A 27,536-nucleotide genomic window follows, 5' to 3' on the forward strand; every position below is an offset into this window, starting at 1 on the left:
AATGAGCCCATGCAAATTAGAGTTAATGACATAATTTATTGAATGTGTTACTGTTATTAGCTCTAAGTTCCATACAGAACGGAACCATGTTTCAAATCTTTATTAAACATGTTGATGAATTTGCACCAAAAATACTTGTTCTTTCACCTCTTCATGTTGATTTGAAACATAACTATCCTGATGAAATATTGGTAAACAACTGGAAAGGATGATCTCAGTAAGACATGGTAAGGCCAAACTCACCTCTAGTGCTTGTACAGTTAGACTGCTTAAATTGGATGACTCATGCTATCTGGTGAAAATATTTTATTTTCAGTTATTTTTTGATGGTTTAGATATTAAGAGAAAGAGAAGTTCATTGACTATGACTTAGTGGCACTAACACATATTTCAAACATGTATTAGTTTGAATATTGATCCCAATTAGCTGTCATTATCCTAATTGTTATTATCTTAAGCCCTTTATGCTGAATAACTGTTTGCAAATTGTAAATGATATCTAACAGGGTAACTCAATGCACATGCCCCATGTCAATGCACAATGGTTTTTACATTGTATTAATAAAAAGTTAGCAGAGTAATTGAAGTAAAACTGTAACAAATTAATATGGAGTCATTTATTCTTTTAATATCATGGGGTGGACTTCTTCAATTTGCTGGAGTTTTGCAACAGTCAAGAGTTGGCTTCAAAGGGAAACTGAACTATAAACCAAAGAATAAAATGCGTGATAGTGAGTCAGCTTTTTTAAATCCCCTTTTTAAAACCTCTTCAGGTTTATTTGGATATTAAAATTTGGAAAGATGAAAAAGAAGAGATAAAATGCTATCACCTTTATGTGTTTAGTGCGGCATTGAAATTTGCCAAGGGCACAAGTTGAGAAATTGGCAAATATTCAGGGGTAGATGAAATTTTGAATAAAAATGTGCAGGTTAGTGGACTGGATAAACAGGGCCAGATAGAAATTACTGCAGAGAAAAAGACAATATATTTTCGGATGAAAAATAATGTCTAACATCCAGAGGGTCTCAGATAAACAAATCTTAAAATACAAAGTGTCATGGTTCCTTTTCATGCACAAAATCAGTGATGGGTTTGGTGGACTCTCCAGAAGATGAAAGCTCGAGTTACAGCTGATTTGAGCATTGGCCCAAAGCTCCATAATACTGGTTATCTTCAAAGCCCTGTCAACATTTGAAGACAGTTTGATCCATACCAGTGTAAGTGGGTTATGATGTAGATAATGGCCTTCAGGCAGCAAAAAAGGAGACACATGAGAGCTGAGTGATACTGGACCTGCAGCAGTAGCAGCAAGAAACATTGTTCGACATTTAGAGAACCTGGCTCCATATTAACTAGTTTAAAAGAAGGAATGTAGTGTTTAATTAGCAGCTTCCAGAGGCCTACTTTGCAGTAACAGATTATTCAGACCTCCAAACCTGTGCCGACATATTTTGTCCTTCCACACTAAAACTGTTTTCACTCTCATGAGTTTACTTCCTATACTCCCTTCCTATTCATGTATCCGTCCAGGCACTACTTGAATGCTGCTGCTGTGTCTGCTTCCAGCACCTCCTCTGGCAGCACATTCCAGGCACTCATCACGCTGTATGCAAAAAACTTGCCTTGCACATCTCTTTTAAACTTTCCCTCTCACACCTTGAACCTGTATCTCCGAGTAATTGACCCCTGCTCCCTGGGAAAAAGCCTCACACTTTCCACTCTATCCATGCCATTCACAATGTTATAAACTTTCATCAGATCGCCCTTCAACCTCCTGCCTTCCAGCGAAAACAAACCCAATCTATCCAACATTTCTTCATAGCTAAAATCCTCCATACCAGACAACATCCTGGTAAACCTTTTCAGTATTGTCTCCAAAGCATTCACATCATTCTGCCAGTGTGGTGACCACAACTATATGCAACTGATGAATCAGTGTGTCATCTGCAAATTAACTAATCAGATCCCTACCCCTATAGATTTCCTTCTGTATAGAGGTGAAATGTTGGATATCAACAACCAGAGACATTTAAATGATGCCTAAACCAACATGGCATTGCTATTTTGAAGAGTGGAACATGGTGAAATTTATGGTATTATCCCCTATTTTGCAACACGATCATTTTCTCTCTGTGAATGAAAGATCACGCTGAGGTATCTACTTATCTTCTTCTTCTTCTTATGCTACTTCTTAAATCTTACAAATAGTGTGAATACCACAGTAAAATCCATGTTCCACAGTTCCAGGGCATAGTTGTACCAAAGGCTTCCCAATGACTGGATGAAAAGTATAAATGAAAGGAGGATACAGATTCTTTCAAAGGTTTCGTGAAAATGCATGCTACTCTTCTCCCACCCTTTTAACAGCCATTTCATATTCAAAACTTGGACACCTCTTGAACATGGTCTTACCAATATATTATCCTATCTGAGTGTAGCATCAGGAAATAACAAGAACAGCTGTTTCAATGAGTTAATTGTCACCTTTATGTTCCAATGAAGCTCCTATGTCAGTCAGGATTTCCTTCGCCAACAGTGTGGCCCAACATAAGGAGAAGTCAAAGTTTAACTGACTGTGCCCATATTGGGAGTCTAACGTGAGGACAATCGCAAATTGCAGCCCTTTCTATCACCAAACTAATCTGACTTTCTAAAATTAAAGAAGGGAGAATTCTTTAGCCACCAAATGAGAGAACAGATTTTCAAATGCATCGCACATGCACACAGATTAAAAATGTGAAATTGTGCAAAAAAAGTAACAATTAAACAAATTTGCAAATCTATCTTGGGCGTCCGTGAAGACTCTCACAGAATCACAGAAGTGTTAGAGTAGAAGGACATCAGTGATCCAGATCTCCAAACGAACATTGTAATTTCATGCAATTCATCTACCTTTTCCTAATGCTTGTTTTTCTATTCGACATTAACTTTAGTGATGCTGACATAGATAGTGAAGCTTTTGATTTCAAGGCCCTTGACTCCTCAGTTAGCTGGAAGGATTTCATCCTGTTTCCTTCTCAACAGTGATTTCACTGGCTGGCCTTACCTCCAGCACTCAGAGAGAGGAAGTGTTTTCTTTTTTACTTAAATCTGAAGTGCAGGTCTGCGCAAGTCATGACTTTCACAACACACTATCCTAACATACAAGCCCAAAAAAGCACAGAGACCAGAGGTTGCAGTTGGTTTTTAAACCACTTTTCTATGCATTCCTCTTAAGGTAAAGAACAATCATGTCTGCAGTTGGGTCACAAGTTACAGAAGATGGTTTTCTGCACATGGTGGGAAGCATTAATCCATCTCTCACGAATACTGAAGTCACAGAAAATCATAGTCCAGCTTATGTTGACCTGGCTATCTCCCTATGAAGTGTTGGTATCTAAAATTCCCTTAAAACTTCAAGTGTAAGATTCCATGCTTCCCTTTACATTGATTTTGTAGACAGCTACGAAATTATGTCCATTTAAAATATTCTTTTAAAGTAAAAATGATACATGACGCACTCAAAAGTTCAGTATGTCTGTAAGTAAATCAGGTTCCAATTCTTCCTATCAGCAGACAAACAGATAGAATCACAGTAGACGTAAAACATTCAACAAACCTGCTCTGCCAATCAATAAGATGATGGCTGAAATACTTGTGTTTAGAATTCCACATTGCCACCCAAAATTCCTGATTCTCTGCTGAACACAAAGCTATCTATTTCTATCTTAAAAATATTTAATGACTGTCCCCTCATGTGGTCTGCCATCTGGGGTAGAATTCCTACGTTACAGAAACTCTGAGAGAAAAATATATTCTCTTTATCCCTGTCCCGAAAGCACACTTGCTAATTTTAAGCATAGTTTTCCAATTCACAAGAGGAAACATACTTTCCATGACTATGATTTTGAAAACATTCAGAATCGTAGAAGCTTCAATCAAGTCACCCCTCGCCCTCTAAATGCCAATGGAAACAAGTCCAGCCTGTTTGAGACTATCCTCCAACAACCTATTCATTCCAGGCATTTAATAAACCTCATCTGAACCACTTCCAATGCATTCACATCCTTCTTGAAATAATGTTATGCACCAGACTAGACCCCCTCAAAATATATCGAGAAGGTCGCCCAGACACTAGCATTTTCTTATTTTCAAGGTAAAAGTCAGGTGATCTGTTCCAGATGAAATTCAGAAAGTCAAACTATTCAACGTTTAGCAAAATACAATTTATTTAAACACCACACTTAAAATACAACAAAAGAAAGAAGAACTTGGAATAACTGAACTCTACTGGAAAACTTAACAGAATTATAGATACAGTAATTATTATGAATTGACTGTTCCAATACAGTAACATTCCATAAACACACCCTTGGCAAGAAGGCAAATTCAGAAAACAGAAGATGGGATGGTAATGGGTGAGTGCAGGTAGGGAGTGATGGGGATTGGTCAGTGGGATGGGAGGAGGGGTTAGGTGAGAGAGAAGATGGACAGATTGAGCCAGGTCAAAGAGGCAGGGATGAGAGGGAGGATTGGACATGGAATGAGGCCCGGGGGTGGGGAGATTTTAAAACTGGTGAATTCCATGTTTAGGCTATCGGGCTGTAGACTCCCCAGGTGGTTCTCCTCCAGTTTGTAGGTGGTGTCATTGTGACACTGGAGGATTCTAGAATGGACATGTTGTCCAGGAGTGGGAGGGTAGTTAGAATGGTTCGCAACTGGAAGGTGTTGTTCTCTGTCACATACAGAGTGCAGGTGCTCTACAAAACAGTCTCCAAGCCTTTGCTTGGTCTCACTGAGGAGGCTACATCAGGAGCAGCGAATGCAGTAGGCCACATTGATGAATCTGCAGGTGAACCCCTGTCTAATGCAGAAAGTTTGTTTTGTACCTTGAATGGAGGTGAGGGGGCAGGTGTAGGGGCAGGTGTAGCACTTTCTGCGGTTGCAGGAAAAGGTGCCGGGGATGGTGGGGTTAGTGACGAGTTTGGACTGGACAAGGGAGTCACAGAGAGATCAGTTCCTACAAAAGTGCAGGTAGAAGTGGGGAGGAGAATATCTCTTAGGTTGTGGAATCGGATTGTAATTGTCAGAAGTGACAGAGAATGATACATTGGATGCGGAGGTTGGTAGGGTGGTATGTGAGGAAAATGGGGAATTCTATCTTTATTTTCCATGGGGGGAGGGGCTGTGACACTAGAAGTGTGGGAAATACAAGAGATATGGTTAAGGGCATTTGGATCACTGAAGGGGGGATGTTACGGTCCTTGAAATAAGAGGACATCTGGGATGTGCGGGAGTGGAATACCCCATCTTGGGAGCAGATTTGGCAGAGGCAGAGGAATTGTGAGTAGGTGGTCGCATTCTTGCAGGAGGGTGGGTGAGAGGAAGTGTAATCCAGGGAGCTGTGGTAGTCATTGGGCTTGAAATAGACGTCAGTTTTGAGGCAGTTATCAGGGATGGAGACGGAGAGGTCCAGGAAGGAGAGGGAGATACTGGAGATGGTTCAGGTGAATTTGAGATTGGGATGAAAAGTGTTAGTAAAGTTGAAGAACTGATCAAGCTCCTCATGGGAGCAAGAGGCAGTGCCAATATAGTCATCGATGTCGCGGGGTCTGGGATACCACCCACGCCCTCCATCTCATTACTAAATTATCATACTAAATTATCGCATCTCATTAGCCTTTTTGAACACAAGTTGTACCTGCATACTAATGATTTGTTACTTATTCCCCTAAGATCCTCAGAACTTCAAAATTCTGCAGTCATTCTCCTCTAAAGTGATATGTTGCTTTTTTTCAGTCCTCTACTAAATTCAACAATGACACATTATTGCACATTATACTCCAGCTGCCAGATTTTTGGTATCACTCAGTCTGTACATTTTACATATATTTGCAACTTCCCTATGTCTTCTCCACAAAATACTTTCTGACCTATTGTCATTTGTGAATTTAGCCACCCTGCTTTTACTCAACTTATCTGACGTATTGATATAAATTGTAGAACGTTGAAGACCCAGCACAAACCCCTCTACGAGAATCCAATTGTCACCTCCAGCTAATCACACAAAGAAAACAATCTGTGTGCACTCTCTGTTTTATGCCTGTCAGCCAGTCTCTACAATGCACCTGTTACTCCTTCAAAGAACTCCAATTGGTTACATGTGATTTCCCTTTGAAAACACCACCTCTGAGCTATTTTGTATGGCTGCTCCTATCTACTCTATCAAGCCCTTTGCCACTTAACGATCAATGTCCATTATCTTTCCCTTCAGTTCCTGCTGTAAGGCACAGCCATGCCAACTATCACAATTCACTGACCACATAATGAAGGTGATGGTAATTAAACACATGATGGAGTTTTTCGGTGAGGTAACTGAGAGGGTTAATGTAGGTAGTGAGATTGATGCAGTGTTCATGGACTTGCAGTTGGCATTTGCTCGAGTGCCAGATAATAGGCATGCTGACAAAGTTGAAGGTAAGGAAATCGAATGGGCAACAGCTACATGAATAGAAAATGGCTTGATTGACAAAAATGTTGTGAATTATCATATTTTGGATTAGAAGAAGAAATATTGTGAGATTCCTTTCAGGTTGGAACTACTTTTCTTGATTTATATTAATGACCTCGATCTTGGTGCACAGGGTATATTTCAAAATATGTCAATGACACAAAACTTGGATGTTTAGTGAGCTATGAGGAGAACAATAATTGACTTCAGGAGGAAGTGAAATTGGCAAATACATGGCAGATGAAATTTAATGACAGAAATATTAATTACAACATTTTGGTAAGAAGAGTATGGAAAGGCCATGTAAAAGAAAGGACTATAGTCACTAAAGCACTGCAGCAAGGTTGGGTACAAATTGCATCTGTAGTATTCATACTTCCCATTTGAAATCAGAAATTTCCCTTATTCCTCCTACCTGGACCAAGGATGAAAATCCTTCCCATTGTGTTAAATTCTGGGCACGGCAGAAAGAATATAAAAGGTTTAGAAAGCATAAAGAAAAGTCTAATGGGTACGGTTCCATGAGTGAGGGGCCTCAGTGGCATTCAATGATTAGAGAAGCTTGGGTTGTTCTCCGAGAAGAGATGTTAGAGATTGAAGTTTAGGATAATAGGACCTGCCTAGTTCACTCCATTGAGGATACTTTCCAGTTTTTAAGCTGAGATGATTGTAATTATTTGAAACCAATCATTTTATGTTTAAACAGGTCACCAGTCACTGCAGCATTTTTCTATAATCTTTGTCAATTTGAGCCTTTCAAGTACTCTTCATGGCATACATTTGAATATTGACTTGATATCAAAAGCAATTACTTAGTTCCACCTTTGCAAGCTGGTGTTCAGTGACCTGGTTGATGATGGTGTAACTCCACCTATCTATCCCTCTTAGATTTTGCAACCCTTCATATCCTTCCTTGTCCAACCTAGATAAATCAAATTCTATTTAAAATTTTCAATTGATCTAACCTCAACTATTCTTTGACAAGATCACCATATTTCCAATGTATTTTGCATGAAGAAGTGGTACATACCATGCCACGTCTTTCTTCACTTGCTCCAAATCAAGAATTACAGCGATGTCCTTCCAGACTCAGTCAGTGGTGGTACTGCAGTTCTATCATTGGCAATTGATACATTGAGCTGGCCACTTCCACAAAGCATTTATACTCCTGTTTAAATAGACTCTGTCAAACTATAGAATAACACCAAAAAAAAGTTTCTCCAAAATTCGTTCAAAATTCTTGAAGTCCAGCCAATGTTTTATCTTACATCATACCTCCATCTTTGAAATTATATTTCTACACACCCAGCAGTTTAGGAACATATTATATTACTTTAATCACCTTTATTCATATAAATTTGTATTATCATTCATCTTTTCAATCAGTAATTTATGCAGTGCTTTTTAAACAATGGTAGTATTTGCTTCCAATGGCATTTTGTCATCTAAGTTACTTACATCTGGTTTTACTGAGACTTACTAATGTTATATTTGTGTCTTTTAGTTCTGTGACAATAGGGAGTATATTTTGACATTTAAAATCATACTCTGAGTTGCGAGCTCTCTCTCTTATATGTCACAATAAACAAACATTATTTTCATATTTGGGAAAGCTTTCAAATACTGGTTGAAAAGTAGGCGTTTCTGAAATTGTTTTCTTATTTATAAGAACATATTTGGAATTGCGGAGGGCTTGGGAGCTGCACAATTCAGGTTAAAGCTTTCTTCAGGCAAAAATAATTTTCAAGGAATGTGAATTAATATCTACATAGAAAAGATGTACCTCAAACAGTTTATTCATCCTTATAGCATTGTTTTCACTTGCTGCATCTAACTGCGTGAGTCTGAAAAATAATGACTTCCTCTTTCAATGTGACCTCACTGATATTACTTGCGGAAAGTTCTGTTTTCTATATAAGATTAAAGCAGTTTTACATATGATGTGTTGCAGTAATCTGAAGCTCTTAACTCTGCTAACCAAAGGAATTCAAATAACAAATGTCTTAGCTTAACCACTCCACACATATTTCATAGATGGGAGATGATGTGGAAAAATTGAGGTTATCGAAAAGAATGGAAAAAGATGAATATCATAGAATCCCTACAGTGTAGAAACAGGACCTTCGTTCCAACAAGTCCACACCACCCCTCAGAGCATCCCACCCAGACCCATCCACCTATAACTCACACATCCCTGAATACTATGGACAATTTAGTATGACCAATCCACCTAGTCTGCACGTCTTTGGACTGTGGGAGAAAACCGGAGCACCTGGAAGAAACCCATGCATATACGGGGAGAACGTGCAAACTCCACATAGATAGTCACCCAAGAGTGGGATCAAACACGGGTCCCTGGCACTGTGAGGCAGCAATGCTAACCACTGAGCCACCATGCCCACTCCTAATACTATTTAACTGGAAACAGACATCACAATGTTGGAATGCACCGGGACCTGAGTGTCATACTTCACGAAAAGTGAGGCTTCAATTTCAGCAAGTATTTAGTAAGGCAAATGGAATATTGACCTTTCTTGTAAGGGGATAGAGTTTTAAATACAAAAGTTTACGGTTGTACGAAGCATCGGAAAGAACATGCCTGGAGTGCTGTGTACATTTCTGACCAACTAACTTAAGGAGGGAGGACTTTCAATTGTAAAGAATTCAAAGGGGGTTACTCAGCTGATTTCCAGGTTAAAGAGTTTGTCTTATCACAGAATCACAGAAGTGTTATGGTGAATGAGGAGGCCATTTGGCTCATCATGTTTGCACTGGTTCTTCAAGTGAACTTTATTGATTAGTGCCAATTTTCTATCTTCCCCCCGTAGCCTCATACATTATTTCTGTTTAAATGATCATCCAATGCCCTGTTGGATGCCTCCACTCAGCTTGTCTTCACCACATTTAAACCTTAATAACACACTGTGTGGAAAGGTTTTTACTCAAATCGCCCTTGCTCCTTTTGTACATTATGAGGAAAGGTTGAGCAGGTTGGGCATATTGGAGCTTAGAAGAACAAAAGATGACCATGTTAATGAATGCAAGATTCAGAGGTGGGGATTTGACAGTGTAGATGCTAAAAAGATGTTTTCTCATGTGGGAGTGATCAAAAACAAGGCAGCACAATTTCAAAATAAGGGATCTCCGTTTTGAGGCAGAGTCAGGGCAGAGTTTCCTAAATGCTTTCCCAGTGAGCACTGAAGGCTACGTCAATGAATATATTCAAGGTTGATTTTTTTTGATTGACAGCACAGAGACATGCATTGGGGACAGGCAGGAAAATGAAGTCAAGGCCAGAAAAGAGCCTATTGGATGGTGCTGCAGGCCCAAAGCGTCAAATAGCCTTTTCATGCTCCAATTTCTTCAGCTCTGATCATTGCTTTAATAATTTCTTTGGTTCTTTTCCATCTATCTATGCTACTGTTATTTAATAAAGATATAGTTTAAGATTTGAGTTGTCAGTTTCTCTAAATTTTCAGAGGTAATTTCCTCTAGGACTAACCCATCTTTGAGAGAGAGTATGACCTTATGTCAAACCATCAGTTTTAAACCAAATTAAATACAAGATAGCAAGAGAGGAGAGGAATTAAAGCTTGTCTTAGAAGGTCTGTCTGGAGAAACAGGAACCAAGTGAGCACATGGAATAATTTTCCAGTGGTAGTTGTGGAAGCGGAGTTATTAGTGACATTTAAGCGACTGCTGGACATGCACGTGGACAGCAATGAATTGAGGGTAATGTAGTTTAGGTTATTTTATTTTCAAATTAGGATTATTCCACAGCACAACGTCGTGGGCCGAAGAGCCTGCACTATGTTGTACTTTTCTATGTTCTATGTTCTATGTTCTATGGTGTTAACTGCGGGGATAGATCCCGGGGTGAAGCGCTCTCCTTCCGTTAAGATCGGGGTCTTCCATTTTACTATTTGCGGGCTTGTTATCTTCAGGCCAGTCTGCACTTGCCATTGTGTTACTGGTGACCCCTTTGAGGCAATTGGCATCCTGATAGTAAAGAGTAGGTGTGAATGCATATTAATTAAATGGAATGTCTGGTATCTCTGTGAACGAATATTGATTGAAATTAAATGTCCATGGTCTGTATAGGTTCCAAGATGTCTCGGTTTTTATGTAGCCCTGGGGGGAAATGGTTAGTTTCAATCTGGAGTTTTAGGCTTGGCTGAATGTTATCTTGGAGTTGAGGAGTGAATTGGGTTTTCAGGCTGAACAATGGTCCCGTACAGCTATCTCTTCTGTCTGTGTATTTTTCCCAGAGCCCTCAGCCCAGCTGCTTTGTTTTTTACGTTTAAAATGTTTGGAAAATTCCAGGGTTTTCATCTAGCATTTTAAATGATTGGGATTTTTGCTCAATCCTACGGTACATACAGGATATGGTTGACACAGGATGGCCAAAATTCATTGCCTGTCTCTAGTTACCCTTGAGAAGGTGGTTGTGAGCTGCCTCTTTAAACTGCTGCAGCCCATGTGCTATTGGTAGATCCACAATGCTTTTAGGGAGGGAATTCCAGGACTTTCACTCAAGAACACTGAAGAAACGGCAATACATTTCCAAGGGTGAGTGTCTTGGAAGGGAACTTGCTGGCGGTAATGTTCCAGTATATCTGCTGCCCTTCCAAAGGAAAATGGTCACATGTTTGAAAGATATTGTCTCAGGTGCTTTGGTGAATTTCTGCAGTGCGTCTTGTAAATTGTACACATTGCTGTCAGGGAGCATCAGTGACAGAGGGCTTTAATGTTTGTGGATGTGCTGCGAATCAAGTGAACTGTTTTGTCTCTGATGATGTCATGTTTCTTGAGTGTAGGTGGAGCTGCACCAATTCAGGCAGCTGGGGTGTATTCCATCATACTCCTGATATGTGCCTTGCAGATGGTGGACAGGATTTGGAGAATCAGTCAGTTGCTGCAGATTCCTAGCCTGTGCTTGTAACCACAGTCTTTATAAGATTATCTACTTAATTTTCTGGCCAATGGTAATCTCTAGGATGTTGATAGTGGGGAATAATGGAGGGTTTCCTCTTTGTTACCATGGACTTCAATTTTACCAGAGTTCCTTGATTCACAATGAGTTAAAAACTACCCTAATGTCAAGGGTAAGTATTCTTACTTCATATTTGTTGTTCAGCTCAAAGGCTGTACTTAGAGTTGGAGCTCAATGGTGCTGGTAAAACACAAACTGAGATTAGTGAGCTGTAGGTGTTTTTTGATCATGGTGATTACACTTTCCAAGACTATTCCTATACTTGAGAGTGGGCTGATGGACATTAACTAGATTATTAATTTGTTATTTGTTTAAATTCTTCCAAGCGATGTTATGTTGCTAGTAAGGCCAGCATTGTTGCCCATCCCAAACAAGGTGGTGCTGTCCAGTTTACACTTATTCACCTTCTCTGCAGTGGTTTAATAATACTGAATGGCTTGTTTGGCCGTTACGGAGGATAGTTAAAAATCAACCACCTTGCTGTGGGCCCTGTAGCCTATCCAAATTGCTCTTGAACAAGGGCATTTCATGAAGTAGTTACAATTCACTTACATTATTATGAGCTTAAATTCTCACATAAGCCAGGCTGGGTAAAGGGCAACGATTCAGTTCCCCCACCCCCACCCCTACAAATCTCCCCTTTTCCTGCCCCCAACCCAATGGACATTATTGAACCACAGGAAGATTTTTTTTTCATAATAAACAATGATAGTTTTGTGGTCACAATTGCAGAGACTAGCTTTATATTCCAGATTGATTGATTAAATTTAAATTCTACCACCTACAGCAATGGGATTTGGCCTCATGTTTCATGAGGGTTTGTTGGGTCTCTGGGTCACTCATCTTGTGACATTACCATTGCGTTGCTATTTTGTCTTTATCCTGCAATTTGTGGAAAGGAAAATACGAAGGAAACTTTGTACATTGTTTGGGATGCCAGTATTGCATGTTTAACACACCAATACCCATTGGCAGCAAAAGGTTTTCAGAGATTTACAATGGTTTTATTACAAATTTAAAGTTTATTTCATAGATCAGTTTCCATATTTCGGGCTGAAGTTGTTCTCTGATCACATGATAATTTTGAAGACTGTATTTGACCCATTTGCATTAGAGACTCAAAGTACAGAACTACATACATAAGTCTCCTCATAACCTTCATAAAAATTTTAATCAAGCCACTCAGATGTGCTGTAACAAACATCTAGAGCAGTTGGGCCAAGAACCCAAGCCTCCTAGCTTGGAGGCAGGTACACTACCATTGTGCCTCATGGCCCCAACCCTCATAATCTTGGTAACAATGTCTGACAAACTAATGCAACCATTTTTTAATTGTTTTCACATAATATACTATGTCCTGTTAAGACAAGTTTTTTTTAATATTCCTGAGTGCTATCACACACAACTGAACGTTTTTGCTCCCATTACCAAGTCACCATCTTTATTTTACTAATAACCACCACCAGTAAATTATCTGTATAGCCAATTGGACCAAATATGGACACCCATGGTCAGCATAGACCAGTTTGGGCTGAAGGGCCTGTTTCCATGCGGTATTACTCTATGGCTCTAATCCTTACCTGATCCTGTCTACATGAGACTCCAGATACACAACAACGCCAGAGACAGCCAATGCTAACTTTCAAAAGCAAAGGAGCAATAGGGAGCAAGCATCTTCATTTTAAGCCACAGCTATAACTGATACTCCACATTATGCACTATTTATACTCTTTGACCCTCACAAGACAGGAATTATGTTAAGTAAAGTGTGAAGCTAAATGAACACAGCACAAGCAGCATCTCAGGAGCACAAAAGCTGACGTTTCAGGCCTAGGCCCTTCATCAGAGAGGGGAATGGGGAGAGGATTCTGAAATAAATAGGGAGAGAGGGGGAGGCGGACAAGAGAGTTGCAGTGAGAGAGAGATTCCCTGAGGTTGGTCCGGAGGGAGGAGGGTAACTTCTTTAGTTTTTTTTTCCCTTATGTTAATTCTTTTACCATTTGTTGATGATGTAGTCTGGCAGCTTTGTCTTTTAGACAACTCAGCCAGTGGTGATGCTAATGAACCAATCTTGGTGATGGGCACTGTAGTTGGACTCCCATTGTAAATTCTCTGCCCAAGAAGCCCTCATTGTTTCTCCCAAGTGGTGTTCAATACAGAGGATTCCTGATTCATCAGCTGAGGGAAGGTGAGCAGTAGTAATCAGCAGTTGATTTCCTTGCTTGACGCCAAGTACTTCATGAGGACCTGAGTCACTGCTGAGGATTCATGGCTTACCACTCTTTATGCTGTACTACTGTGTCACCATCAATGGTGGGTACATCCTTGCAGTGGGACAGAACATAGCCAAGGATGTTGATGGTGCTGCCTGGGACCATTATTAAAGTATACCATGCATTTTTTGACTGGTATGAGGAGCAGCTCTCCTAATGTTAACATAAGCCTGTAGATGGACATAATATTGTAGGGTAAACACAAAATACTGCAGATGGTGAAAATCTGAACAAACACAGAGAATACTAGAGAAACTCAGCAGGTCTGTCAGCGTCTGTAAAAAGTGAATCAGTGTTAATGTTTTGATTCTGGTATGACTTTTCTTCAGAACATTGTTGTTTACACTAGGCAGCTGTGCCTTTATTTTGTTCTTTTTAACGAGATATGATTCTTGCTGGCTATCATTTATTGCCTATCCCAAACTGTCCAGGGGGCTGTTAAGAGTCGCTCACTTTGCTGTGTATCTGGAGTCACAGGTTGACAAGATCAGTTAAGGATTAGAGTCATAGAGTCATTGAGTAATATAGCATAGAATCAGGCCCTTCAGCCCAAGCTGGTACATGCTGACCATGGTACCCACTCAGCTAGTTCCAATTGCCTGGTATTTGGTCCATATCCTTGTAAACCCTTCCCATCCATTAGCATATCCAAATGTTGTTTAAATGTTGCTATTGTATCTTCCTGAGCCATTTTTTCTCTCTATCCATTCTATATACACATCACTCTCTGCATGAAGTAGTTGTCCCTTAGGTTCTTCTTAAATCTTTCTCCTTTCACCCTAAACCTATGCCCTCCAGTTTTCAAAACCTCTTCCTGGGAAAAAAGACTATATGCATGCATCCTGTCTATGCTCCTCATGATTTTACACACCTCAATAACATCACCCCTCGTTCTCCAACATTCCAAGGAATCAACGCCTATCCTGCCAACCTCTCCCGATAACTCAGGCCTATTAGTCTTGGCAAAATCCACGTAAATCTTCTTTGCACACTTTCTAGTTTAACTATGACTTTCCAAAAACAGGGTGACCAAAATTGTACACAATGTTCCTGGCAGACTTCCTCTGCTAAAAGATATTAATGGGTCAGAGGAGTTTTTACAACAATCAACACATTCTTCTATGATCCAGTTTTTGAATCCCAGCTTTGAATAAATTCAAATTTCATCAACTACCATGGAAGTATTTGAACCTATGCCTCAAGAACATTAAAATAATGAAAGAAACAGAATATGCTGGGGAAACTCAGCAGGGCTGGAAACATCTGCGGAAAGAGAAACAGGGTTAACACATTGGGCATAATTCTTCTGAGCAAAGGAGATCAATTATGACTTGAAATAATAACTAAAAATTGAAAGAACTGCTGATGCTGTAATAAATCAGGAACAAAAACAAAAGTTGCTGAAAAGTTCTGAGGAAGGGTCACTGGACCCGAAATGTTAACTCTGAATTTTTCTTCATGGATGCTGCCAGACCTGCTGAGCTTTTCTTGAAACATTAACTGTTTCTCTATTCACATAGGAGCTGCCGGACCTGCTGAGTTCCTCTAGTAAATTCTGTTTTTATTTCAGGTTTCCAGCATCTGCACTAATTTGCTTTCCCCAGATCATTATCTTGGGGTTCTGCATTACTTGTCCAGTGACATTACCGCCACACCATCACCCCAACACCCCAGGACAATACCTGGTAGTGCTGTCCAGTTTTGCACTTATTCACTTTTGCTGTAGATGTACAATCATAGTGAATGGCTTGTTTAGCCATTGCAGAGGGCAGTTAAGAATCAATCACATTGAATAAATACGGCAGAGCCCCTTCCCTAAAGGATATTAGGAAAACAGATGGTTTTTGTATGGCAATGCAATAGCTTCATGTTCATCATTACTGCAACTAACTCCTTATTCCAGATTTATTTCATTTATTGAAATTAAATTCCCCATCTGCCATGGTGGAATTTGAACTTATGTCTCTGGATAACTTGCCTGCAGGCTCAGGATTACTCATCCAGTAACATTTCATCTGTTCCTTTGGCTGCTGGAGGTTTTGCATCATTCTTTGGAAATGTCAAAAGATTTTTCAAGTCAAGGCCTCAAATGACTAAGTGCTGTATACCTCTATGCTGCTCAAGACTGAATATAAGACACTGGAGGAAGGAGATGCTCTGTCATTGTGTTGGGGGCGTTCCTTAGTTTCATGGGGAAATGACAGGATGACATTAATGCCAGCAACACCAGCTTCTTCAAGAGAGAAGAACAACAGAGACAAGAGGACATGATAGAGTCCTTCACTCCTACTAAGGGCATCCTTCATTCCCTTGGCCTCTTGCATGAGTATGTCTGTTGCCATAACTAAGAATTTGGAAACTCTATCACCCGATATCTGAGCCATCCAATTCCACATCTTCTGTGGAAGTGAGTGGGCTTGAAATTGGGCTTAGTTTTTGGATGTTACTTAATTTCTCAGATAGCATGTGGATATTTCCTGGTGTTGAGTGGTAATGGGGTCAGCACATACAACCACTGACAGAAGTATGCAGGAATATTAGTAAGCAATGCTGATTTTATAGCCGAGCTACCATTTTGGAGCTCCATATTTCAACCTACACTTCTTCTTTACCTTCCATAATTGAAAATAAATTCAAAAACCTGAAAAACACAAGACTAGCACATTTTAATTGGATCAAATACTTACAAGTTAGTTCTTGAATTATTTCTTCTGACTCTTGCTGCAATTATGTATGCTTTGGATGATTTTGATGAATGTTTTAATTTCACAAAAAAAAAGCCAGCACCAAAGAGACCAATTGCTGAAAACCATTGAATTTTTAAAGATTTGCACACAAGTCTGTGGGCTTCCAAAGCATGATCTCGTTAACTTGCCTCTTAGAATTGAGCACCACAGGGAAAAGAGGGTACACTGAGCAGGATAAACTTCAGAGAGTAACAAGCTACTGGAGGATAAGATTAATCATTTCTGGAGGCCATATCTACTGAAGGTGTTCAGGAAAGAGTTCTCCAACCTGAACCTTAACCACAATCAGCTGCTGAGACATCTGTCTTTCTCTACAGGGTTGTTGACATAAGCTTCCAACTATTGCAGCCACAATACCTATCTCAAAGAGAAACAAGGACTATATTATCTGTGACTAGAAGATGACTGTGATTGTGAACCATCATGCATCTTGATTCTTTCTGGTTGCCATGGGAGATGTTTACCACATTGTTCTCTTGACCGCAGTGCACAAATAAAAGCCAGCACCAACGACTCAAACCAAAACAAGTTCATTAATTAAATTACAACATATTGTCTATAAATACAAACTAATCACATCTGTATTTTATGTTATCTAGTGTTCCCATTTCAAAATACTGCCACAGTGACTGAAGTTGGATTCACACAGAATGAGATAGTAGGAACTGCTGATGCTAGAGAATCTGTGATAACACGGTGTGGAGCTGAATGAACACAGCAGGCCAAGCATCACCATGGAATCAGAAAGGCTGATGTTTCGGGCCCAGAAAATTTCCTGAAGAAGGGTCTAGGCCCGAGCCGTCAGCTTTCCTGCTCCCATGCTACTTGGCCTGCTGTGTTCATCCAGCTCCACACCTTGTTATTTCACACAGAATGACCTCAGGACTGCGCAGCCCGGAGTGAGAAATTAAGATATGCAAGTTTCCATCACATGTGAATTAGAAAAGAGTTCAAGCGAGGAAACGATGGAATGTGAGAGGTAGATTCAAATGGAATTACCTAAAACTTAGGAATGAATCTTTCCACATTATCCTTCACGCTGTCTCTCAGACATGTTAGAATGTACAGGCAAGCTTATTCATTGTCAGTTGGTGTCGAGGGCAAAATTTGCAGATGTCTTCTACAAATTACAGACATTAGCAAACAAGAACAAATATTTGTGATAAAATCAAGTGTATAGTACCCTTACACCTTTATATCAAATTAAAACCCAAGCTACGTATCAATATTTTGTGTATTTCCTCTGTGTATTTAATAGCACTAGTATGTCACGAAAAACATTGGAGGTAATGCACTTTCTGGTGAGGTTGACACTGCAACTGAGTCTCTCTGTTCAGGTGGATCTTCTCCTGGTCTTCTGCCATAACTCTAACTGTGAGTCTTCGCTGAGAGGTTGGCCTTCCAGGTGTTTATTTTCATCCCCTTGCCCCAGGCCATCCAAAATGTCCTGTGGCCTTTGACCAATAGGATTATGACTGGGGCTCCAAGCTTCCAATAGAGTTGCACCAACAGTCCTCACTGTTACCATGTTATTTTGTGTTTCCTCTGAGCTATCACAGTTCCCAAGTATGAGACCTAGGACCTCATGTTCTGTGCCTTTTTGGGGTTAGGGTAGTGAGCAGGGTTAACAGTGTCAAATGTTTGGTCTTTGTCTCTATTTGCAGGAGGAGATTGTCCATGTACTATGCCAAGTGGTATGGTCAGGAAAACCTCCCTCACTGTTTAGCCAAGCTCTGATGAAATACTGACAAGAGTTTTGAAAATGCTGGGGCGAGCAGGCCCATATGTATTGTTGGTCCTGAAATATGAAGACAAATTTATAATGGCAGTGTCAGTGAAAGAAGTTGGGCCAAAAAGGTGCAGTGAAATATTTTGTTCATAGGGCCTGCCTCATTGTGGTTTCAGGTCTAGGTGTGATTGGGACAGTTTTATTTAATTCGCTATTATTGATAGTGAGCCACTAAAAGCCATCTGGTTTCTTAATCAGCCAAATAGGTAAGTTATTGGGAAATACTACAGGGTGTATCATTCCCATCTGCCTACTTGGAGAAAGTGTATTGTCTTTGTTGTTTTCGATCCAGTTCATCCATCTCACACGTTAAGCGGTCACAGTCATGTTTGTGACTGGTGAACTAACCCTTATGCTCCATGAGAATAGCCTGTGGTGGGTCATTTCAAGGTCTCTCATCCACAATTCCCTCATGATACAAATTCTCTGTGAGAATGTGCCTATCACCACCACCACCCCATTCCCCCTGTGGTTCCTGACACAGTCCATCTGGCACTGCACACCCACTGAAGAGCGGCGTGGCTCTGTCATGCTTTGGGAGCATAACTGACTAAGGGTGTAATGAGTTCAACTGAGGGATCTCCCCCAACATATTACCTGCTGCGTGTCTCTCTGGGCCTTCCAGCAGCATGGACTAGACTCTTGAGCCTGGCACACCTGTGGCAACACTAATTGCTTGGGTACCTTGCAGTTCCCTTGTAACGTGGCCTGAGTGCCGACTGTTATAACATTTCCCTGGTGGTGATATCTGCTGCCTGAGACCTCCCTGTTGCTGATCCCTACCTCTCACTGTGGGATGGGTAGATGGAGCTGGGTGGCTCTGATAATATCCTTAACATGACAGTGGAGTGTCCGGGGGTGGGGAGGTGGAGGGGGCGTTGGGAGGAGGTGGTGGCGGGTGCAGATGGCACCAATAGGTTGAGGGACATGCAGGTGGCGGGGTGGGGGCGTGGGTAGGGTGGAGTGCGGCAGAGAGAGTGAGAGCAGACGGTCCGAGGTGACAGCACGGCTAAGGTGGAACACAGTACAGGGGAAGTCCAGCCCTTATTTCTGCTTTGTGCCTAAGATTCTGTTCCTGGGCACCTTTATACTTAAGATGGCACCATTAGTTGCAATATGTAACCTTTTTCACTGTTCTCATGTGACCATGTGTGACAATAAACCTAATTTTAATTCAAATAACACCACTTGTTTCAGTTGCCCTCTTCATTCTGCCACACAGGACCAGGTGTTTGGGGATGGCTCTACTGGTTCTACTTTCGATGCCTGATTTAGGGTGCTCTGATTCATGAATGTCTTCCTCTCAAACACAATGCCATCATCCTTATCATCCATTGCTCTGTGTAAGTGTTGTCTGTGGGATTAAATTTTCACAAGCTTTCCTCACTACCTCAGTGGTGTAAAAGACAAGCTTTAGAGTCCAATTTGACCTGTTTTGCAGAGTCAACACAGTCTAATCAAGGTTACCGAAAATTATGGTCTCAGACACCTGACAAGAGCAGTTGGATGCTTTCCCTTTCACTGCCATTCCTTAGTTAATCCATCTGCAGGGTCTCCCCTATCCTACATTGTCAAAGAACACTGTTTTCTTGCCCTGTAGCTCCCCTGATTTAATTTGATTTGATTTATTACTGTGACGTACTGAGATAGAGTGAAAAGTTGTCTTACGTGCTTTCTGGGCAGATCATACTATACAAGTGCATCAGGGTAACACAACGGAGTGCAGGATACAGTATTACAGCTGCTGAGAAGGTGCAAACTGAGATCAACATTCTTTACCAGTACCGTTCCCCACTATTCCGCTGTTACATTGATGACAACATCGGTGCTGCATCTGGCACCCAAGCTGAACTGAAGCAGCTCATTGGCTTTACTAACAACTTCCACCCTGCCCACAAATTCACTTGGGCTATTTCAGACACCTCCCTCCCCTCCCTTGACCTCCCTGTTTCCATTTCTGGCAACATTTTACATACGGACATTTGCTACAAACTCACAGACTCCATAGATATGTAGGCTACACCTCCTCCCACCCTGTAACCTGCAAAAACTCCATCCCATTTTCCTAATTCCTCCGTCTCTGTCACATCTGCTCTGACGAGGAGACGTTCCACTCCCAAGCATCTCAGATGTCTGCCTTTATCAAACAACATTCTTTTCCCCACTTCTGTCAATCAGGCAGCCCTCCACTATACCTCCTCCATTCCCTGCTCCTCAACTCTTAATCACCAATCCCCCTCCTTCCAACATAATAAAGATAGGGTCACCCTTGTCCTCACTTTCCACCCCGCCAGCCTCCACATCCAACATATTTTCCTCAAACACTTCCACCAACTCCAATTAGACCCCACTACCCGGAACATCTTCCTCTCCCCACACCCCTCTCTTCCTTCCACAAGGACCATTCCCTTTCCACTCCTTAGTTTGCGCCACACCCCCCCATCAACCACTCCAACCCACCCAGTGCCTTCCTCGTAACTGTAAAAGAGACAACACCTGCTCACACAGCACGTCCCTCACCTCCATCCAGTGCCCTAAACAGCCCTTCCACATGAGACAGAGCTTCACCTAAATCTCGTCCAACCTAGCCTATTGTATCCAGTGCTCCCGATGTGGTCTTCTCTACATCGCTGAGACCAAATGGAGGCGAGGTGGCCATTTGGCCGAGTAATGGCCAACCTAACCTCCCGGTCATCACCCACTTCAACTCCCTGCCCCACTCCCCCTCCAACACGTCCATCCTCAGCCTCCTCCACTGCCTCTGCAACTCGGAACGCAAATTTGAAGAACAGCACCTTATCTTCCGCCTGGACACCCTACAGCCTGGATGACTCAACACGGAGCTCTCCAGTTTCAAATAACCTTCCCACCCACCACCCAGCTTCCTTTCCACCCCACCTCCCCACTTCCATTCTATCTTCTCACCCATCATTCCAGACACCTACTAGATTCATCCCTCCCATCGAACAGCCTGATTGTACCTACCACCCAGTGTCCACCTGTCACCACCATTCTGCCTCCACCCCTCCCCCGACTTTATCTGCAGCTCCCCCTAGCCCCACATCCAGTGCTGAAGAAGGGTAATACCTGAAATGTTTACTGCCCCTTTCCTTCAGGCACTGCCACGCCTGCTGTGTTCTTCCAACCTCCTGTTTGTCTACCTTGGAATCCAACATCTGCAGTTTTATGCCTCTTCACAGTAAAGAGGTCCATTCAAAAGTCTGATAACAGCAGTGAAGAAGCTATTGTTGAATCTCTTTGAATCTATATATAACCATTTATATCCAATGCCTGACAGAAGAGGGTGGAAGAGAATATGACCAGGATGGGAGGGGTCTCTGATTATGTCAGTTGTTCCCACATTCTGAGGATTGGGTAAGGCATGGGGTTCAGGCACATTAATGTTAAATTTACTGCCTCATCATTACCGAGCCCATGCAGAATCCTTTGTTGGAGCTAACTGCTGAAAAACAAATGGGGGTGTCAGCCATGAGCTCAAATAATGGAACCTTTTTTTGCTATCTTTGCCAATTGTGCCACAGCAAACAGGATTGTTTAAATGATTGGATTATTGTTCTGGCTATGCTGATGGGTTGTGGTCAATAGGTTCATTGGGGCAGGGTAAGATCGTGGGGGGGAAACTAACATTTCGGATGGTCCACAGCATGGGCTCTGTTTTCTTTGCCTGGCTGGTGCAGGGCTTGGAGCATATCATGTAGGTTTTTAAATTTCTCAGTCAGCTTGTCCACAGCTTTTTGTGCTGCATTCTGATCAGTGACAGTGCAATATGCCTCCAGATACGTTCTGTGACATTTGTTCTGAAATTGTCCTGAACTTACCATGGTCACCTGGTTCCCCTGTTCCTGATCTGCTGCTTTGACCTCATTTTCTCTAATTCCTGCTTCACTTCCGCCAGCTCCTTACTCAGCTTCACCTTCTCCCATTCTCAATCTCTCAGTTGTTCCATGCAGTTAGCTATTGCTATAGGTTTGCTCAGTTTTAAAGTGTGCATCCCTTTAGGTTCCCATGCCACTTCCAAGCATATTTGTCCCATACATGCTAGACATGTTATTAGCTAACTGCGCTGTTTGACTGTCCTGGGTAACATCTTATTTTGGTGCTTTCTGAGTAGCTGCTCCCACTCTGGGCACTGTGCCACTTTTCTTAGATAACAAGGCATGGAGCTGGATGAACACAGCAGGCTAAGCAACATCTTAGGAGCAGGAAAGCTGACGTTTCAGGACTAGACCCTTCATCAGAAACCGATAGCATAGCATTTCTAAAGAAGGGTCTAGGCCTGAAATGTCAGCTTTCCTGCTCCTAAGATGCTGCTTGGCCTGCTGTGTTCATCCAGCTCTACACCTTGTTATCTCGGATTCCCCAGCATCTGCAGTTCCCATTATCTCAGTGCCACTTTTCCTGTCGTTTCTTTCTAATTTACTGGTTTCTCTCTCTCTCTCGTGGATCCCTGACGCTATATTTGCTGCTTTTTTTGCTTCATCACAGCTCTGTATCCATGAACCTTTTTCACTATCTCTTACCTCATGGGGCCCCAACCCCAAATTCTGGCATCTCACCACCTTGTGGTCCCTCTGACCTTGTAAAATCAAACAAAAGGTTTCAATTATAAAACACATCCATTTCCACTGGTTTGACCTTGGGTATGTTAGGTTAAAATTATGAAGTTGAATCCAAACATCTATCTCTTCATCTGGACAATGTATCTTCTGTGATAGTATTTGAAGAGGGAAAGAAAGTCTGCATCATGTTTTGGCCAACATTGAACATCACAGACATGATAAGCCAGGAGATTATTTCGATTGCTTTTATCCAAATGCTGAAAATTGTACCTAATAGTCGTGAAATTTCTGTTAACTCTTAAGCTTGCTCTCAGATTTAATAAGAGGAAAATCTCATTAATATTGTCCAGTGATCTGTGAAACTACTGTCAATATCATTTTTCCACATTGGCCTGACTTTGGTTAATCTCATCAATTCAGCCTGGTAAAGCAGTTAATTGGTTACAGAACATCAGTGCCGACAATAAGCCATTCACAAAGCAGTCTACTTATTACTTGAGCACTGTAATCACAGCTATGACACTTTATTTCCAAAAAATAGCTAATATACTTCCAGTAGTGAGGGAGAATCAGCACAAAGCTCCAATTATGTAGAAAATGTGAAATGCGATTGGTGGGCTGAATTGAGACATTTGCAGGGAATTTAAATCTCAAGACAGGCTGGAGACAGTTAGGTAAGGGGAAGAGTTCAAATGTTAATAAAATGGAAACCTGACCCCCCACGCCCCCAACCTGCCTCACACATGCCCATTCAGTTTTAACAAAGGTTCAACAGACCATTTCATTCACCTCCAATATTCTCCCTCCACATGGACCCTTCCCTCTGGACTTCTATCTGCACTTAACCTGTTCTTTGAGGACTGTCTGTGTGACATTGGTCACTTCAATATCTCTGTCCCCTTCACCCATTCCAACCTATCTCCTTCTGAATTGACTGGTCCAAAACTCTTAGATCCAACCCTAACTTTGTGATTAAGCCCGCCGATAAGGGTGGTGTTGTTATTGTCTGGTATACTGACCTTGACATTGCAGAGCCTGAGCACCAGCTCTCAGATACCTCCTCCATTCTCTCCCTGGGCCACCACTAGACCATGAAACACCAGGTTACCATGCCCACAATGGTCACTAACCTAATTTTATCTGGTGATGTCCCACACCCACTGTCTCCAAGCTCATAGTCTCCCGAACCTGCACAGCTCGCTTCTACCTCCTTCCCAAAATCCACAAACAGGACTGCCCGGGCACAGCCCTTGTTTCTGCCTGCTCCTGCCCCACAGAACTCATCCCTTCCCACCTCGAGCGTGGCTCATGTCCTGAAGTGCAACAGACCTGGAATAATGTTGGAAAAAGCCTATAACTTGAGTACTTTAAAGACACTTTTAATTCTCACGCTGGACTTTTAAACTCTGTATTCCCATGCTAATTTTTTTTTACTATCTCAGTTCTGTGACAACACTTAAAGTATCTGTACCTAGGCACCCATGCAACGTTACAAATTTTTCACTGAACTCATTTAAGTGTACGTGATAATAAGGGCTAGACTAAATTCTAAATTATCTAGTCCTTTCCCACTTACACCCACGACTCTTCTGATGCTGCACGTTAGTTTCAGAATTTCCAGTTTGCCGGCTCTGGCCACCTCCTCTTTACCATGGAATTCCATCTCTTTACATGTCTATTTCCCGTCAGGATGGTCTCAAAGCTCTCTGCGTTTTCTGGCCTGAACAATCCCTACCCACCACCACTCTCCTCCCCCTGCCTGAGATTGTCCGCATCCTGAACAGCTTCTAATTTAACTCATCTCGTTTTCTTCAGGTCAAAGGGGAAGCCGTGGGTACCCACATGGGCTACAGTTATGCCAGTCTCTTTGTGGGGCATTCATTGTTCCAATCCTAGTCTGACTCGCATTCACAGCTCTTTCTCTGGTATTTTGATGGCATCATTGGTGCTGTTTCCCTCTATCCTCCGGAATTGGAAAACTTTACCTATTTCACTTCCAATTTCCACCTCACACTCACCTTCACCTGATCAATCTCTGGCTCCTCCCTTTCCTTCCTCGACATCTCTATTTGCATTTCTGGGGACAGGCTGGCTGCCAATATCCACTACACACCCAATGACTCTTATAGATACTTTGACTATACATACTCACACACTGCTTCTTGGAAAGGCTTGATTCCATTCTCCCAGTTCTCAGCCTCTGTCTGTTCCTATGATGCCAGCTTCGACAAGGGGGCCTCCAAAATGTCCAGCTTCTTCTTCAACTGAGGACTGCCCGGCACTGTAGTTGACAGGGCCCTCAGCTGGATCTTTGGCCTTCACCCCCTCTCTTCCCTTCCACAAGAGTGAAAAGTTGCCCCTTGTCCTCAGTTACCATCCCACCAGTATACACATCCATTGAATCATTAGCTGCCACTTCTGCCACCTCCAGCAAGATGTCCACTCCATTTCCCTCCCTTTCCAGCCTTCCATAAGTACAGTTCACTCCAGGACACCCTGGTCCACTTGTCCTTCATTTCCGACACATGCCTACAGCCTCATGGGACTCTTCCCTGCTACCACAGATGTAACAACTGCCCATTTACATCCTCACTCCTCAATATCTAAGGCCTCAAAAACAGCTTCCAGGTGAAACAGTGTTTTATCTGCACTTCACACAATCTAGTCTACTGCATTCGCTGCTCAGAGTGTTGTCTCCTCTACATTGGGGAAATGAAGCGTAGACTGGGTGATTGTTTCGCAGAACACCTACATTCTATCCGCAAAAAAGATCTTGAGTTTCCAGTTGCCTGCCACATTCACACACCACTCTGCTCCCCGGCCAACATCTCTCCCTCCGGCTTGGCGCAGTGCAACAAACCCAATTGTTCACTTTATTTGCTTATTGTTCTCTCCATCTCCAAAATCTGTAAAGGTATCTTCTTCACATTCAGTGTTTTACTGATACTGTCTAGTCCTGCACAAATAAATCTCCAATGATCAATAACTTGAACTACATCATCACTTGAATGATCTCACACTAACTGGCAATAATATCTAACAGCAACATTAAAATTCTTCCTCAAAGTTCAACACCTCAATTTCTGCTTAGAAACACTGCAGCCTTCTGCACTTAATATCAGGTTCAACAATTTTAGGGTTTAAGGCACCTACTCCATTGCCCTTAGCCCTAACCCCCATACACCAGTTCTTGTCATCACATGGTCTGCTATTACACATAAGCCACTGTCACCTACTAATAGTCCCCATTAGCAACTATCCATTGCCCCAGACTAACCATAAACCACTCCTTTAACTGTCCAACCATTTTTCTGCCCCTTTGTGCTCTGCCTCCACCTATTATTTTCTCTTCCCCCCACCCCATCACCATATCTTTTACATAGATATCAGCTCTTTTCTATTTACCATCAGTTCTAAGGAAGGGTCACTGGACCTTAAATATTAACTCCGCTTTCTCCCCACAGATGCTGCCAGATCTGCTGATTTTTTCCAGCAATTTCTGTTTTGGTTTCTGAGTTCTAGAATCTGCAGGTCTGCATTTATTTTTAACAGTGGCTGGCTGAGAGATGTGTAAATGTCCCCAGGTTAAGAGGGACATTTGTAATTCAAATATTTTACTGAGTATTCATGTCGCAGCTTTTAGCAGTCATTTAGATTTAACAATTTCAGGCTAGATTTCTAAGGGCATTGAAAGCACTACAGCAGAAAGGCATCTCAAAATGCTGGATAGCAATAGGTGCGGTTTTTTCCAGTGCTGCTTGTGGGTCAGAGAAGCAATAGTGTTTTTGTTTAATTCCTGAAACATACCTGTCTCTGTTCCCATGATCTGCCAACCTCCCCTCCCTTTTTGTGCAGTGTCTCTCAATTCATGACATCACCCTATACACCTTCCTGAACTACAATTGCCTCAAACTCCCAGGTCTGTACTACTATCCTCACTTCAGTCCCACTTGCCCTCACCTCTTCATAAGTATCAGATCCCAAATCTCTTCTTCAACGCCAAATTCAATTTACAAATTCAACTTACAAAAATGCATCACAAGTATACCACAGGGAAGGAGCAGGAAAGCTGATGTTTCAGGCCTCGACCCTTCTGCAGAAATGGGGGAGGGGAAGGGGATTCTGAAATAAACAGGGGGAGGGGGGACGCAGATAGTAGATGGATAGAGGAGAAGATAGGTGGAGAGGAGACAGACCGGTCAAAGAGGCGGGGATTGGTCCAGTAAAGGTGAGTGTAGGTGGGGAGGTAGGGAGGAGATAGGTCAGTCCAGGGAGGATGGACAGGTCAAGTGGGCAGGATGAGGTTCGTAGGTCAGAGATGGGGGTGGGGCTTGAGGTGGGAGGGGGTGATAGGTGGGCGGAAGCACAGGCATCCCAGCCTCTTTAACTTGTCTGTCTCCTCTCCACCTATCTTCTCCTCTATCTGTCTTATGTTGCCACCTTGTTTATTTCAGAAGCCCCTTCCCCTCCCACATTTCTGAAGAAGGGTCTAGGCCCAAAATGTCAGCCTTCCTGCTCCCCTGATGCTGCTTAGCCCGCTGTGTGCATCCAGCTCTACGCCTTGTTATCTCAGAATCTCCAGCATCTGCAGTGCCTACTATCTCTCATACCACATGGAATGTTGCCATACATAATATGCTGTAGCATTTTATCGATCTTACAG

The sequence above is a fragment of the Stegostoma tigrinum genome, chromosome 3 (genome assembly GCF_030684315.1).
Source record: "Stegostoma tigrinum isolate sSteTig4 chromosome 3, sSteTig4.hap1, whole genome shotgun sequence".
Taxonomy (NCBI): Eukaryota; Metazoa; Chordata; class Chondrichthyes; order Orectolobiformes; family Stegostomatidae; genus Stegostoma; species Stegostoma tigrinum.